The sequence below is a fragment of the Crinia signifera genome, chromosome 11 (assembly GCF_055691185.1).
Source record: "Crinia signifera chromosome 11, ASM5569118v1, whole genome shotgun sequence".
NCBI classification, from domain to species: domain Eukaryota; kingdom Metazoa; phylum Chordata; class Amphibia; order Anura; family Myobatrachidae; genus Crinia; species Crinia signifera.
The window spans coordinates 83,225,714-83,241,441 of NC_139227.1; the positions used below are offsets into that span (position 1 = coordinate 83,225,714).

Genomic DNA, 15,728 nt, shown 5'->3' on the forward strand with positions numbered 1-15,728 from the left:
GGGAGTCATTCGGTACTACACAGGGGCGTAGTTTCAAAGTGGGCTAAACTGGGCGTAAACTTGGGTGTACACGAGGGAGTGCACTCATTCTGGTAGGCGTGCATGCGGACAGCACACCGAATGCACGCGAACCAAAAGGCTAGAAATATGCAGTGTTCATAAGCAAGTATTTCTTTGCGGACACCACTCGGTCATGCGCTAGGCAATTGGAATGCCTAATCACTACGGGCGCACCTCAACCAATGTCAGCTCAACACAATACAATCCACTCATTTACTCATTACTCATTAATTACACTCTTCTCATTGCTTCAATTGGAACCATTGCAGCTTAAATGGACCAATACTAAACACACACATATATGCTGCAGTTTGGACACACATTTACACTGCAACCAATGGACAGAACTTACTATCACTAATATAAATATACATGTCACTTCTACATTTACCAATTAAACCACACATTTGGGGATGTAAATACACCGCATCGGCGCGTACGGGCAGGTTCCCGTCCGTTCTGACGAGGTAAGACCGTGCAGAATATGTGTGTTTCCACCGCACACGCAAGGTTTGGATGTCGTCCGTAAATACGCCCTGTTGTTCCAGTGTGAGTCCGTCCGTATGTGGAGGTCCGGTGGGCGTTTCTTCGGACGATGACCGCACAGCGTGGCGTGCGGCCCGCTCCGAAAGATTTCGGGAATGTACGCACCGACCAGAATAACCTCCATTGAGACATTACATGCGGGGACCACATTTTTAAAGGGCAAAATTCGCCCTGCCCCTCTAGCAGCGCCCCACTTAAACAGCCTCACGGGGAAGCCCAGCGCCGCCGTAGACGGCGATACCCGGCACTTACAAGGCAGCGGAGCGACTTTGGAGGGGCCAGGCCCGCCCCCTTTGATGATGGCGGCGGCTGGACCCGCACCCTTTGATGACATTTTTTAAAAAATATTTATTTTTTACACTGACACTTGCACGGATCTGAATGATCCATGTAGGCTTCTGCTGATACGAATTAGTATTTAATGGCTGATAAATACAAATTCGTATTGAAAAAATAAGAATGCATACGACATCAGTAAAATATGAGAAAAAAAAAGAAAACAAAACCTCCCCTCTGGTAATATCCACCCACTATTATTGCTTAGCACAAATCTCTGCGTGTATATGTGCTCCCCATGGAAGATCGACACCAGCAAAGTTGCTTAGCAAAATTGCTTAGAAAAATTGCTTAGCACAGATCTCTACGTGTGTATGCCCCTTTACTCAGGCTGCAGTCGCAAAGGGTCACAGCCACCGATGGTCCCGATGTTCTTCTAAACTGCAATCACAGTTTGATACGATGGCAAATGGAGGCAGGGGGTGGAATGCACCTCCTCCTGCATTTGCATTGCTTAAGGATTGCACATGATAAACTATTGCAAGCAGCTTATCATATGCAATCCAAACTGAGAGCCTGATTCAGACCTGTTCTCTATGCTGGGAAAAAAATGGTGTCTGCAGCGCTTAAGTGGGGAGGCGTCCTGTAAAAAGCAACCCTGAGTGCGGCAAAACGCATCCCAAGGATTGGTCTGTCCATCAAGTACTGGAGACCGAGAGACCGGAACATCAACTCTCTAAAGCCTCTTAAAATCTGAGCACTTTAGCCAGGTTGACAAAGCCGGCCTGAGCGCTCGAAACGCGTTTCCAAAGGATTCCCGCCTCATCTGTGACACCAACCTGCTGCACATCTGTGATACCAACTTGCTGCATGTCTGCACTTTAAACGTACTGACAGCCTGCCTAAATCATCGCTCCCCAGCAATGCTATGACTGCCAGCTGCATGCGGCTGTCACCACGTGAGAGTGTACAGGACACTGACCTAGGAAGAACGTAGATCAGCTTGTGCTAACGGTACGGTCGTAGCAGTCCGGGACCATGGACCATCGGCTTCTCCACACAGTAAGGTACTCCTGGTACCTCAACACACAGGACACATGTCACATGCTCTAACTTTCTATCTATAACGTGCAATACATCGCGCGCATCAAGTGCAGTCCAAAAATTAAGCCGGCCTGCGACTGCAAGCCTGAGTAAGAGGAGACTTACTTAGGCTGTAGTCGTAGAGGGTGAACGTGACCGATGGTCGCAGTGTCCTTGTAAACTGCCATTGCATCGCAGTTTGATATGATCACAAATGCCGGCAGGGGGTGGTATGCACCTCTTCCTGCATTTGCATTGCTTGAGGATCCCACGTGATAAGCTGCTGTGAGCAGCTTATCATATGTGACCCAAGCTGAATTTATATAAAATATAAAATCAAAGGCGAGGAATTGGCTGGCAACTTGGGGCGGATGGAGGCCAGAACTGATTTTATATTTTATATAAATATACATTTACGCTGCAAGGTGAAGTTCCTTCGCCTTGCAAGCCAGCCTGCGACTGCAAGACTGAGTAAGGGGAGACTTACTTAAGCTGTAGCCATAGAGGGACACTGCAACCGATGGTCACAATGTCCCTCTAAACTGCCATTGCATCGCAGTTCGATTTGATCACAAATGCCGGCAACGGGTGCACCTCCTCCAGCATTTGCATTGTTTGAGGATCCCACATGATAAGCTGCTTATCATTTGCGACCCAAGAATAGAATAGAATAGAATCAACTTTATTGGCCATGTGTGCTTGCGCACACTAGGAATTTTTGGGGGATTTACAGTGCAGCATCAAGCATGGATAAGGGGGGGGGGGGGGGGAGGCATTACATACATTACATTGGGCCTTATTCTGGTCTGTGCGTACTTTCCTGAATTCTTACGGATGGCGTTTTTTAGCCGTCTGCGCATGCGTGGGCAACGCTATGCGCATGTGCCATGCATGGTCTCCGTACTTGTTCTCACTAATACCGTACAGAAATGTGCACAGCAATCACTCTGGAAATATGGGCATCTTATGGGCGTCATTCGGTACTACACAGGGGCGTAGTTTCAAAGTGGGCTAAACTGTGCGTAAACATGGGCGTACACGAGGGAGTGCACTCATTCTGGTAGGCGTGCATGCGGACAGCACACCGAATGCACGCGAACCAAAAGGCTAGAAATATGCAGTGTTCATAAGCAAGTATTTCTTTGCGGACACCACTCGGTCATGCGCTAGGCAATCGGAACGCCTAATCACTACGGGCGCACCTCAACCAACGTCAGCTCAACACAATACAATCCACTCCTTTACTCATTACTCATTAATTACTCTTCTCATTGCTTCAATTGGAACCATTGCAGCTTAAATGGACCATTACTAAACACACACATATATGCTGCAGTTTGGACACACATTTACACTGCAACCAATGGACAGAACTTACTATCACTAATATAAATATACATGTCACTTCTACATTTACCAATTAAACCACACATTTGGGGATGTAAATACACCGCATCGGCGCGTACGGGCAGGTTCCCGTCCGTTCTGACGAGGTAAGACCGTGCAGAATATGTGTGTTTCCACCGCACACGCAAGGTTTGGATGTCGTCTGTAAATACGCCCTGTTGTTCCAGTGTGAGTCCGTCCGTATGTGGAGGTCCGGTGGGCGTTTCTTCGGACGATGACCGCACAGCATGGCGTGCGGCCCGCTCCGAAAGATTTCGGGAATGTACGCACCGACCAGAATAACCTCCATTGAGACATTACATGCGGGGACCACATTTTTAAAGGGCAAAATTCGCCCTGCCCCTCTAGCAGCGCCCCACTTAAACAGCCTCTTGGGGAAGCCCAGCGCCGCCGCAGACGGCGATACCCGGCACTTACAAGGCAGTGGAGCGACTTCGGAGGGGCCAGGCCTGCCCCCTTTGATGATGGCGGCGGCTGGACCCGCACCCTTTGATGACATTTTTTTAAAAATATTTATTTTTTACACTGACACTTGCACGGATCTGAATGATCCATGTAGGCTTCTGCTGATACGAATTAGTATTTAATGGCTGATAAATACAAATTCGTATTGAAAAAATAAGAATGCATACGACATCAGTAAAATATGAGAAAAAAAAAGAAAACAAAACCTCCCCTCTGGTAATATCCACCCACTATTATTGCTTAGCACAAATCTCTGCGTGTATATGTGCTCCCCATGGGAGATCGACACCAGCAAAGTTGCTTAGCAAAATTGCTTAGAAAAATTGCTTAGCACAGATCTCTACGTGTGTATGCCCCTTTACTCAGGCTGCAGTCGCAAAGGGTCACAGCCACCGATGGTACCGATGTTCTTCTAAACTGCAATCACAGTTTGATCCGATGGCAAATGGAGGCAGGGGGTGGAATGCACCTCCTCCTGCATTTGCATTGCTTAAGGATTGCACATGATAAACTATTGCAAGCAGCTTATCATATGCAATCCAAACTGAGAGCCTGATTCAGACCTGTTCTCTATGCTGGGAAATAAATGGTGTCTGCAGCGCTTAAGTGGGGAGGCGTCCTGTAAAAAGCAACCCTGAGTGCGGCGAAACGCATCCCAAGGATTGGTCTGTCCATCAAGTACTGGAGACCGAGAGACCGGAACATCAACTCTCTAAAGCCTCTTAAAATCTGAGCACTTTAGCCAGGTTGACAAAGGATTCCAAAGGATTCCCGCCTCACCTGTGACACCAACCTGCTGCACATCTGTGATACCAACTTGCTGCATGTCTGCACTTTAAACGTACTGACAGCCTGCCTAAATCATCGCACCCCAGCAATGTCTATGACTGCCAGCTGCATGCGGCTGTCACCACGTGAGAGTGTACAGGACACTGACCTAGGAAGAACGTAGATCAGCTTGTGCGAACGGTACGGCCGTAGCAGTCCGGGACCATGGACCATCGGCTTCTTCACACAGTAAGGTACTCCTGGTACCTCAACACACAGGACACATGTCACATGCTCTAACTTTCTATCTATAACGTGCAATACATCGCGCGCATCAAGTGCAGTCCAAAAATTAAGCCGGCCTGCAACTGCAAGCCTGAGTAAGAGGAGACTTACTTAGGCTGTAGTCATAGAGGGTGAACGTGACCGATGGTCGCAGTGTCCTTGTAAACTGCCATTGCATCGCAGTTTCATATGATCACAAATGCCGGCAGGGGGTGGTATGCACCTCCTCCTGCATTTGCATTGCTTGAGGATCCCACGTGATAAGCTGCTGTGAGCAGCTTATCATATGTAACCCAAGCTGAATTTATATAAAATATAAAATCAAGGGCGAGGAATTGGCTGGCAACTTGGGGCGGATGGAGGCCAGAACTGATTTTATATTTTATATAAATATACATTTACACTGCAAGGTGAAGTTTCTTCGCCTTGCAAGCCAGCCTGCGACTGCAAGACTGAGTAAGGGGAGACTTACTTAAGCTGTAGCCATAGAGGGACACTGCAACCGATGGTCACAATGTCCCTCTAAACTGCCATTGCATCGCAGTTTGCTTTGATCACAAATGCCGGCAAGGGGTGGTATGCACCTCCTCCTGCATTTGCATTGCTTGAGGATCCCACATGATAAGCTGCTTATCATTTGCGACCCAAGAATAGAATAGAATAGAATTAACTTTATTGGCCATGTGTGCTTGCGCACACTAGGAATTTTTTGGGGATTTACAGTGCAGCATCAAGCATGGATAAGGGGGGGGGGGAGGCATTACATACATTACATTGAGACATTACATGCGGGGACCACATGTCCGACGAGCAGCACAGCGCATAGGCAGCCATCAGTGGCGCCACTGGTCTCTGCAGCAGCCAGGTAGGTAACGATATAAGTAGTGTTCTCGCTAGGCTGCTTTAGCTCTAGCAGCGCCCCGCTAAAACAGCCTCACGGGGATGCAAAGTGCCGCCGTAGATGGCGATGCCCAGCGCTTCCTCAGCAGCACACCGACTTCGGAGGGGCCGGGCCCGACCCCTTTGGTGACGGCGGTGGCCGGGCCCGCCCCCCTTGATGACGGCAGCGGACCGGGCATGCCCCTCTTGTGACATTGGCGGCCCGGTCCGCCCCCGGCGCCCTTCCCTCTCTAACTGCTAGAGTGAACACTAATAAGCAGGGACAGTACAGTTTTCACACAGGGAACACATACCTGCCGAGCTGCACAGCACCTAGGCAGCCATCAGCGGCACCACTGGTCGTTGCAGCCGCCAGGTATGTAACAATATAAGCCGGGACAGTACAGTATCACACAGGGAACACATACAGTACCTGCCGAGCTGCACAGCACCTAGGCAGCCATCAGCGGCACCACTGGTCGTTGCAGCAGCCAGGTATGTAACAATATAAGCCGGGACAGTACAGTATCACACAGGGAACACATACCCGCTGAGCTGCACAGCGCCTAGGCAGCCATATGAGGCGCCACTGGTCGCTGCGGACTCCTGCATCTGCTGATGGACAGCAGCTTGGGCCTGATCTTTTCCCTGTCCTGGCCGGAAGCCGCCTCCAGGTGCCGATGGGGGCCACCATCGCCTCGGGGGTCATCATGCCGGGGACCGTGCCTATGGCCGGGTCCTGAGCCTATGGTGCCGTACCCGGGGGTGAGCTGTGCGCCGCTGGCTGCGGCCTGGTCCAGTGTGGCGTCATCCAGTGCCGCATCTCCGTGCATCTCCTGCCGTTGCAGTGCGCCCTCCCCGGCCGGGGTGGGGGGGGAGTAGTCACCGTGCCGCCATCCGTCCTTCCCCTCCGCCGTCATGGCGCCCTTTCTCCGCCCCGTACCGGAAGCTCAGCTAAATTTATATAAAATATAACATCAAAGGTGAGTGATTGGCTGGCAACTTGGGGCGGATGGAGGCCAGAACTGATGTTATATTTTATATAAATATACACTTACGCTGCAAGGTGAAGTTTTCTTCACCTCGCAAGCCAGCCTGCGACTGCAAGACTGAGTAAGATGAGACTTACTTAAGCTGTAGTCGTATAGGAACACCCCGACCAATGGTCGCAATGACCCGCTACACTGCCATTGCATCGCAGTTTGATATGATCACAAATGCCAGCAGGGGGTGGTAAGCACCTCCTCCTGCATTTGCATTGCTTGAGGATCCCACATGATCAGCTGCTGTGAACAACTTATCATATGTGACCGAAGCTGAATTTATATAAAATATAACATCAAAGGCTGGCAACTTGGGGCGGATGGAGGCCAGAACTGATGTTATATTCTCTATAAATATACATTTACGCTGCATGGTGAAGTTATCTCCCCATGTGACTCTAATATCTTCGGCCACTTAAAAAACAAACACGTAAAGATGAACGGTTCCCCTGTGACAAGGAGGTGCAGGAGACCGTGGAAACCTGGATTCATCAGCAACCAAGGAGTTTCTACACTGAATCCATCCACTCCCTTGTTACGCGCTGGATCATTGCATCAATGTCAATTATGTGTAGTTGTAATGTTACACATGAACTGTAATTAAATATTCTTTGATTAAAATATTGTTTACATACAACCGTAGTCTCCCTTTTCATTTGGGCACACCTTATATATGGTCTGTAGACCCCATTTTCTATGCAGATGTCATTTGTTCAGTATGTAAATGGTAGTGTCTACAAAACTCCTATGGACAAATCTCTACTTACATTCCAGCAAATGTGAATGTAAAACTCATTACGGCCCTTATTCTGGTTGCCACGCAGGGAACGGTGGTGGCACTGTGCATACGCAAGCAGGACAGCGGGCGGGGGTGGCCCCATTAGCATATGGGAGTGTTTCATGGACGTTCCTATAAGAACTCAGGGCGTTCTCATGCTAATGAGGCCATGATGCGGGGGGTGGGCAGCTGCTGACATCACCGGATGTCAGCTGCCCCCCCATTTCCTTCCCAGTGTGCCCACATATGTAAGTGCTTTGAAAGTCACTTTTATTTGCATGCACGCACCACATCATTCAATGGTCGGCAACCATCAAAAGATGTGGCCATTCCCCCCTGGCCTGTGAATGGATGTTACTTTGTGGATGTTACTGCAACAGCCAACCATTCACAAGGCGGGCTTTGGTGTAATCACAACGCGGCAAATTTACAGCCTTGCGAATCAACCAGAATAATCCCCTATATGTAAATTACAAGACAGGAAGTGATCACATACTCACCTGCTATTAAATGGTGCCCTCCGGGATACCAGGGGTAGGGGGTGCGGGAATTCCAGCAGATGTAACGGGATGCACTTCTGGAAGTCAGAACATCACCTCTAAATTCCAGAGTCCCCTGTGCATTCCGGGAGTGCGGACCAGCATGGATTGGAGTCTATGAAAAGGGGGGAATCACTGATATCATTTCTCTGACTGAGCCCTGAAATGTCTTTTTCGCAATTATCATACATTAAATGCTGTTAAATCTATGTATTACATGACATGCAAATAATAGTAAAGCGTGGAGCAGATACTGTAAAAAACAATATATGTAATTCAAAGTAGTGGAACGATCACATTGTAAATAAGCTGGAAACTGATTATAGCCGCCGGCCAATGTAACAGGTGAAGAATAGTCAGTGCGACGAGCTGACGCCTGGGAACCGTGTAATGTATATTGAGCTCTGTAAGTACCCACCTGAAGTAGCCCAAGTAGCCCAACCCTGAGAGGGAGAGTGATCAGATAGTATACAGGGCATTCCGGGGGAAATACAGAAACCAGGGTCTCCTTATAGAACAGATGCTAAACCAACTAAAATACTGATTTATTAGAAGATGATTATAATACAGTTCCTCCATCCGGTGCGTTGTTGGCCGCTGCACCGGCCGGGGAGGGACGGGCTGAAATAAGTGAGCAGTGGCTTTGCGTGGCTAAACCTAATGAGCACAAACAGCGTGATAAAATACATCAATAGAGTATCACCCCATCTCCTTGGGGCTAATTCAGACCTGATCACGTGGCTGCGAATTTGCATATCAGCCGATTCTTCATAAACTGCACATGCGCACGGCCCCTAGTGCCCATTCTAAGTCATTCTATTCCATTCCAGACTCTTCACCCACTCTACTATTGTAGCTGCATCCTCCTCTCCCCCCCCCGTGTCAGCCTGCCCACCTACACCCCTGCTCTAGCAGCATCCTCCTCTCCCCCCATGTCAGCCTGCCCACCTACACCCCTGCTCTAGCAGCATCCTCCTCTCCCCCCATGTCAGCCTGCCCACCTACACCCCTGCTATAGCAGCATCCTCCTCTCCCCCCATGTCAGCCTGCACACCTACACCCCTGCTCTAGCAGCATCCTCCTCTCCCCCCATGTCAGCCTGCCCACCTACACCCCTGCTCTAGCAGCATCCTCCTCTCCCCCCATGTCAGCCTGCCCACCCACACCCCTGCTCTAGCAGCATCCTCCTCTCCCCCCATGTCAGCCTGCCCACCCACACCCCTGCTCTAGCAGCATCCTCCTCTCCCCCATGTCAGCCTGCCCACCTACAACCCTGCTCTAGCAGCATCCTCCTCTCCCCCCCATGTCAGCCTGCCCACCTACACCGCTGCTCTAGCAGCATCCTCCTCTCCCCCCATGTCAGCCTGCCCACCTACACCCCTGCTCTAGCAGCATCCTCCTCTCCCCCATGTCAGCATGCCCACCTACACCCCTGCTCTAGCAGCATCCTCCTCTCCCCCATGTCAGCCTGCCCACCTACACCCCTGCTCTAGCAGCATCCTCCTCACCCCCATGTCAGCCTGCCCACCTACACCCCTGCTCTAGCAGCATCCTCCTCTCCCCCAATGTCAGCCTGCCCACCTACACCCCTGCTCTAGCAGCATCCTCCTCTCCCCCATGTCAGCCTGCCCACCTACACCCCTACTCTAGCAGCATCCTCCTCTCCCCCATGTCAGCCTGCCCACCTACACCCCTGCTCTAGCAGCATCCTCCTCTCCCCCCCATGTCAGCCTGCCCACCTACACCGCTGCTCTAGCAGCATCCTCCTCTCCCCCCATGTCAGCCTGCCCACCTACACCCCTGCTCTAGCAGCATCCTCCTCTCCCCCATGTCAGCCTGCCCACCTACACCCCTGCTCTAGCAGCATCCTCCTCTCCCCCATGTCAGCCTGCCCACCTACACCCCTGCTCTAGCAGCATCCTCCTCTCTCCCCATGTCAGCCTGCCCACCTACACCCCTGCTCTAGCAGCATCCTCCTCTCCCCCCATGTCAGCCTGCCCACCTACACCCCTGCTCTAGCAGCATCCTCCTCTCCCCCCATGTCAGCCTGCCCATCTACACCCCTGCTCTAGCAGCATCATCCTCTCCCGCCATGTCAGCCTGCCCACCTACACCCCTGCTCTAGCAACATCCTCCTCTCCCCCATGTCAGCCTGCCCACCTACACCCCTGCTCTAGCAGCATCCTCCTCTCCCCCCATGTCAGCCTGCCCACCGACACCCCTGCTCTAGCAACATCCTCCTCTCCCCCATGTCAGCCTGCCCACCTACACCCCTGCTCTAGCAGCATCCTCCTCTCCCCCCATGTCAGCCTGCCCACTGACACCCCTGCTCTAGCAACATCCTCCTCTCCCCCATGTCAGCCTGCCCACCTACACCCCTGCTCTAGCAGCATCCTCCTCTCCCCCCATGTCAGCCTGCCCACCGACACCCCTGCTCTAGCAACATCCTCCTCTCCCCCATGTCAGCCTGCCCACCTACACCCCTGCTCTAGCAGCATCCTCCTCTCCCCCCATGTCAGCCTGCCCACTGACACCCCTGCTCTAGCAGCATCCTCCTCTCCCCCCATGTCAGCCTGTCCACCTACACCCCTGCTCTAGCAGCATCCTCTCCCCCCATGTCAGCCTGCCCACCTACACCCCTGCTCTAGCAGCATCCTCCTCTCCCCCCATGTCAGCCTTCCCACCTACACCCCTGCTCTAGCAGCATCCTCCTCTCCCCCCATGTCAGCCTGCCCACCTACACCCCTGCTCTAGCAGCATCCTCCTCTCCCCCCATGTCAGCCTGCCCACCTACACCCCTGCTCCAGCAGCATCCTCCTCTCCCCCCATGTCAGCCTGCCCACCTACACCCCTGCTCTAGCAGCATCCTCCTCTCCCCCCATGTCAGCCTGCCCACCTACACCCCTGCTCTAGCAGCATCCTCCTCTCCCCCCATGTCAGCCTGCCCATCTACACCCCTGCTCTAGCAGCATCCTCCTCTCCCCCAATGTCAGCCTGCCCACCTACACCCCTGCTCTAGCAGCATCCTCCTCTCCCCCCATGTCAGCCTGCCCACCTACACCCCTGCTCTAGCAGCATCCTCCTCTCCCCCATGTCAGCCTGCCCACCTACACCCCTGCTCTAGCAGCATCCTCCTCTCCCGCCATGTCAGCCTGCCCACCTACACCCCTGCTCTAGCAACATCCTCCTCTCCCCCATGTCAGCCTGCCCACCTACACCCCTGCTCTAGCAGCATCCTCCTCTCCCCCCATGTCAGCCTGCCCACCGACACCCCTGCTCTAGCAACATCCTCCTCTCCCCCATGTCAGCCTGCCCACCTACACCCCTGCTCTAGCAGCATCCTCCTCTCCCCCCATGTCAGCCTGCCCACTGACACCCCTGCTCTAGCAGCATCCTCCTCTCCCCCCATGTCAGCCTGTCCACCTACACCCCTGCTCTAGCAGCATCCTCTCCCCCCATGTCAGCCTGCCCACCTACACCCCTGCTCTAGCAGCATCCTCCTCTCCCCCCATGTCAGCCTTCCCACCTACACCCCTGCTCTAGCAGCATCCTCCTCTCCCCCCATGTCAGCCTGCCCACCTACACCCCTGCTCTAGCAGCATCCTCCTCTCCCCCCATGTCAGCCTTCCCACCTACACCCCTGCTCTAGCAGCATCCTCCTCTCCCCCCATGTCAGCCTGCCCACCTACACCCCTGCTCTAGCAGCATCCTCCTCTCCCCCCATGTCAGCCTGCCCACCTACACCCACCTACACCTACGCCCTAGGAGGCAGGGCGGGAGGAGGTGGGGCAGCGATGAGAGAAGAGGACAGCGGGCAGGAGGAGGCAGGTGCATCCAGCAGCTGGGCACTGTGCGGTCAGGAACTGATATATGTTACTGTATATGTATGGTGAGGTCTCGAGGAAGTGACGGGGCAGCGGCCAGCAGCGGGGCAATGTGCGGCACTAAAGCATGGGGGCGGGAGAGTGTATATCTATGGTTTTACTTTTTTTTTAGTGGGCTAAGAGGTGTTACCTGCAGGCGTCGTAATGGGCGTTACCTAGGTCACGTGGGTACGACCCTAATGAATCTTTTTAAAATAACTATGCACTCCTCTCAGTGTAATTGTCTGGTAGTTTATATTGCAGCAATTCACACTAAGGGCCTGATTCAGCAAGGCTCGGTAAGCAGGGGTCAACTGCTGCTTGGCGAGCTCATAACAACCATCCGAACGCTCCGTCAGTACCATGCGAGTGAGTGTACTCACACACAGCCCCTCGCACACAGCTGGGTTAAGGCTCTGGAGGGCCCAGGGGACTTTTGACAGGGGGGCCCTGAGGTCTAACATTAAAATCATATTACAAATTTGTGTGTGTGTGTATGCATGTGTGTGTGTATGCATGTTTGTGTGTGTGTATGCGTGTGTGTGAATGCATGTATGTATATATGTATATATGTATGTGTGTGTGTGTGCGTGTGTGTGTGTGTATGCATGTGTGTGTGTGAGTGTGTGTGTGTATACATGTGTGTGTGTATGCATGTGTGTGTGTGTGTGTGTACACATACATATCTTTTATTGACATATTAGAGCCTGTGTGACCCAGAAATGTTGCAAATATGCTGTTTAATAAATGCAATGTAATATAATGGTTTAATACTGCAGTGCCATGCGTGGTCTGAATTCATTCCTGTCCCTCAGCAGGGGGATGTAATGGGATGCCGGCAGTCAGAATATCAATGCAGACCTCCCAATCAGTGGTGTAACTACAGAGGGTGCAGGGGATGCAACTGCTGTGGGGCACGGGGGCAATCCCCTACACCCTATTTTAAGTTGATTTTTTTTTTTAATGGGAGCAGGAAACACAGCGGCTGCAGGAGCCTATATGAGGACTAATTCTGTCACTATGGTGGGTGGGAGCAGCAGGAAGCCCAGTGGCTGCCGGCTCTCAAGAGACCAGTGGCACCGTGGCGGCATGTCACCTTACCCCCTCTCATCTGGCTGCCAGCACCTGAGGAGACATGTGAGTCACTGTGGCAGCAGGGGAAGGAGAAGACCCAGCGGCTGCAGGAGCACCGGAGGAGAAAAGTTACTGCAGCTGTGGGAGGAGGAGGAGGCCTGCGGCTGCCAGCGCTGTGAATGTAAGACCCTCCATTGCTAGTGAAATCAAGACATGCATCCTCTCCTCTTCCCCCATCACCCTCTGTAACCTCACCTCGTCACATCACCTCACCAACTCTATCCCTGCCACACCCCTCACAATCACTCCCCTCACCACCTCTCACCCCGTCACCTCACCCCTGACCTGCATCCTCTCTTCCCCTCATCATCCCATGTCACCTGACCACCTCTCGCCCCGTCACCTCACCCCTGAGCTGCATCCTCTCCTCCCCCTCATCATCCCATGTCACCTGACCACCTCTCGCCCCGTCACCTCACCCCTGACCTGCATCCTCTCCTCCCCCTCATCATCCCTAGTCACCTCACTAGCTCTCGCCCGCCCATCACCTCACCCCCTCTCTATCTCACTCCTGCTGCTCTCTGTCTCCCCCTCTCCACCTTCTCTTTTTAGCACCTGACCCACCCCCCATAGAAGCATTGTAGTGACAAAGGTGGAGGTTGGAGGCCATTTCAAGATTTTGCTATGGGGCCCTGAAAGTTCTAGTTACCCCCTGATCCCAATCATAAGTATGTGGGGCAGGCTAGCGTCAGGCTGGAAGAAAATTAGGTTTAGGCAATAGTGGCGGAGTTGGGGTTAGGCTGTGGGCAGGAGGGTTTGGCCACTAGAAAGAAGGGGGGTTAGGGTTAGGCTGTGGGGCACGAAGGTTAGGCACTAGCAAGGAGGGATAGGATGATGGCATCTGTATTCTGACTGCCGGCATCTACACCACCAGTCATCTGCATGTATTTCATAAATAATATAAGAGTATACATACATATATATGTATATACATAGCCTATAGGGCATACACAGACACATACCATACATAGACACAGGGCATATATGTACATAAACCATACATATACACAGGACATACACACACACATACCATGCATACACATGTGACATAAACACACACTATGTTTATAACAACACACAAGCTATAGACATTATTAAAGCAAATAAGCCCCACAAGCAATCACACCCACACTGCTGCTACCAAGACATCACAGTGCTCACTGGGCCAGCATACAGTGATGTATTAATGGTTCTTACACTCCTCACCCCACTGCCTATGCCCCTTCTGCTGGCACCAACAACAAAGCACACATACCTGGGGAGTCAGCCTCACCAGGACAGAAGCAGCTCTATCTCACAGCCCTGTGAGGTGTAGAGAGAGAGAGGAGCTGCCTGAAAGCTGAGGAACTGTGCGCTGCAGCGCCACCTATCTGAAACTCTACAACATTACACCCAAAACTGTCTCCATGTATTCCCCACAGCTCAGCTGTATATATAAAAAAAATTTTTTTAGCTGGTTTGAACGGGGACCCTTTCAGAGAGGGGGGACTGGGGATACATACCCCCTCCCCCCCAATCCGGCCCGCCAAAGTCGTTCGGTGTCAGGGATTGGAAATGCGCAAACCCCGACCATCAGGGCTGGTTCCGAATTCAAGGCCTGATTCAGTATCGCTCGCTAAGCAGTGGTCAATTGCTACTTAGTGAGCGGCATAACACGCGCCCCCTGCCACCGAATCCTATCGGTAACATGCGAGGGGATGTACGCGAACATATCCCCTCACATGCGGCCATCAAATGATTTCTCTCCTCTTATAAACTGACTTTCTTTTCCGTCTGAGTTCGCCAAAGAGGGGGTGGGCGCTGACATCATGTGGGGTCAGCCGCCGGCCCACCTGCGTTCTCAGGGAACGGCCAGCATTTTCATGGGGACGCTTATAAAACGCTGAACGTTCCCGTGCTCCGGCCTTTGCCCGCCTCCTCCCCTACCCGTGCAAGCACCTCACCTTTGACAGGTGTCGAAAGCGTTCGCACAGCGTCCCTGCACTTGCGTATAATTGGCCATAAGCATGCAGAGCAGCACCATCAGTACACTGGGGACGATCACTCCTGAATCACCCCCTCGGATCGATACGTGCGATCCTGAATCAGCCTCCAACTGCGCTGTTTTAGGACTTAATGACAATAAACTTCCTGTCATCCGGCAGTCTAGTAATCTCTGAGGTGTATGAAGGGAGTCTAGTTACAGTCCACTTCACATTATGCACCACACGTTAATGCCCATTACTTATTAAACCACATGCCATTATGCCCATTACATGTCATTATGTCACACACCGTAATGCCTATTACATATTATGTCACATAAGTGCCGCTTACCTACATGCTAGTTGCCAGGAGCTGCGTGCTCTATGCCAGGAGTTTTGTGATTGTTGGCACAGGGGGTTTCATGCTTGTTGCCATGAGAGGATTACATGCTTGCTGCCATGGGGGGTTCCATGCTCATTGCCATGGGGTGATTACACATTCATTGCCCAGGGGATGGAAAAGGGTTTACATCCTTGTTGCCCAAGGCGGGGGAGATTACATGCTTGTTGCTCAGGGGGCTCCCTCCAACCATGTTGGCTCATGCCCCTCCTGGGCCCCTGACCCCAGGCTGATTGGC

General features: G+C 52.2%; 1 long non-coding RNA gene across 3 annotated transcripts in view; it reads right to left on the reverse strand.

The window, feature by feature from the left end:
• Window positions 1–15,728, reverse strand: part of LOC146046264 (uncharacterized) — a 169,477-nt gene that overhangs the window by 29,755 nt on the left and 123,994 nt on the right. The window contains exon 1 of one of the 3 annotated variants that reach the window (XR_014465819.1): window positions 8,091–8,240. The exons of the other annotated variants lie outside the window; for them this stretch is intronic. This is a non-coding gene — a long non-coding RNA (uncharacterized LOC146046264). Of the gene's footprint in view, window positions 1–8,090; window positions 8,241–15,728 lie in introns of those variants that run through there. 3 annotated transcript variants of the gene reach the window in all.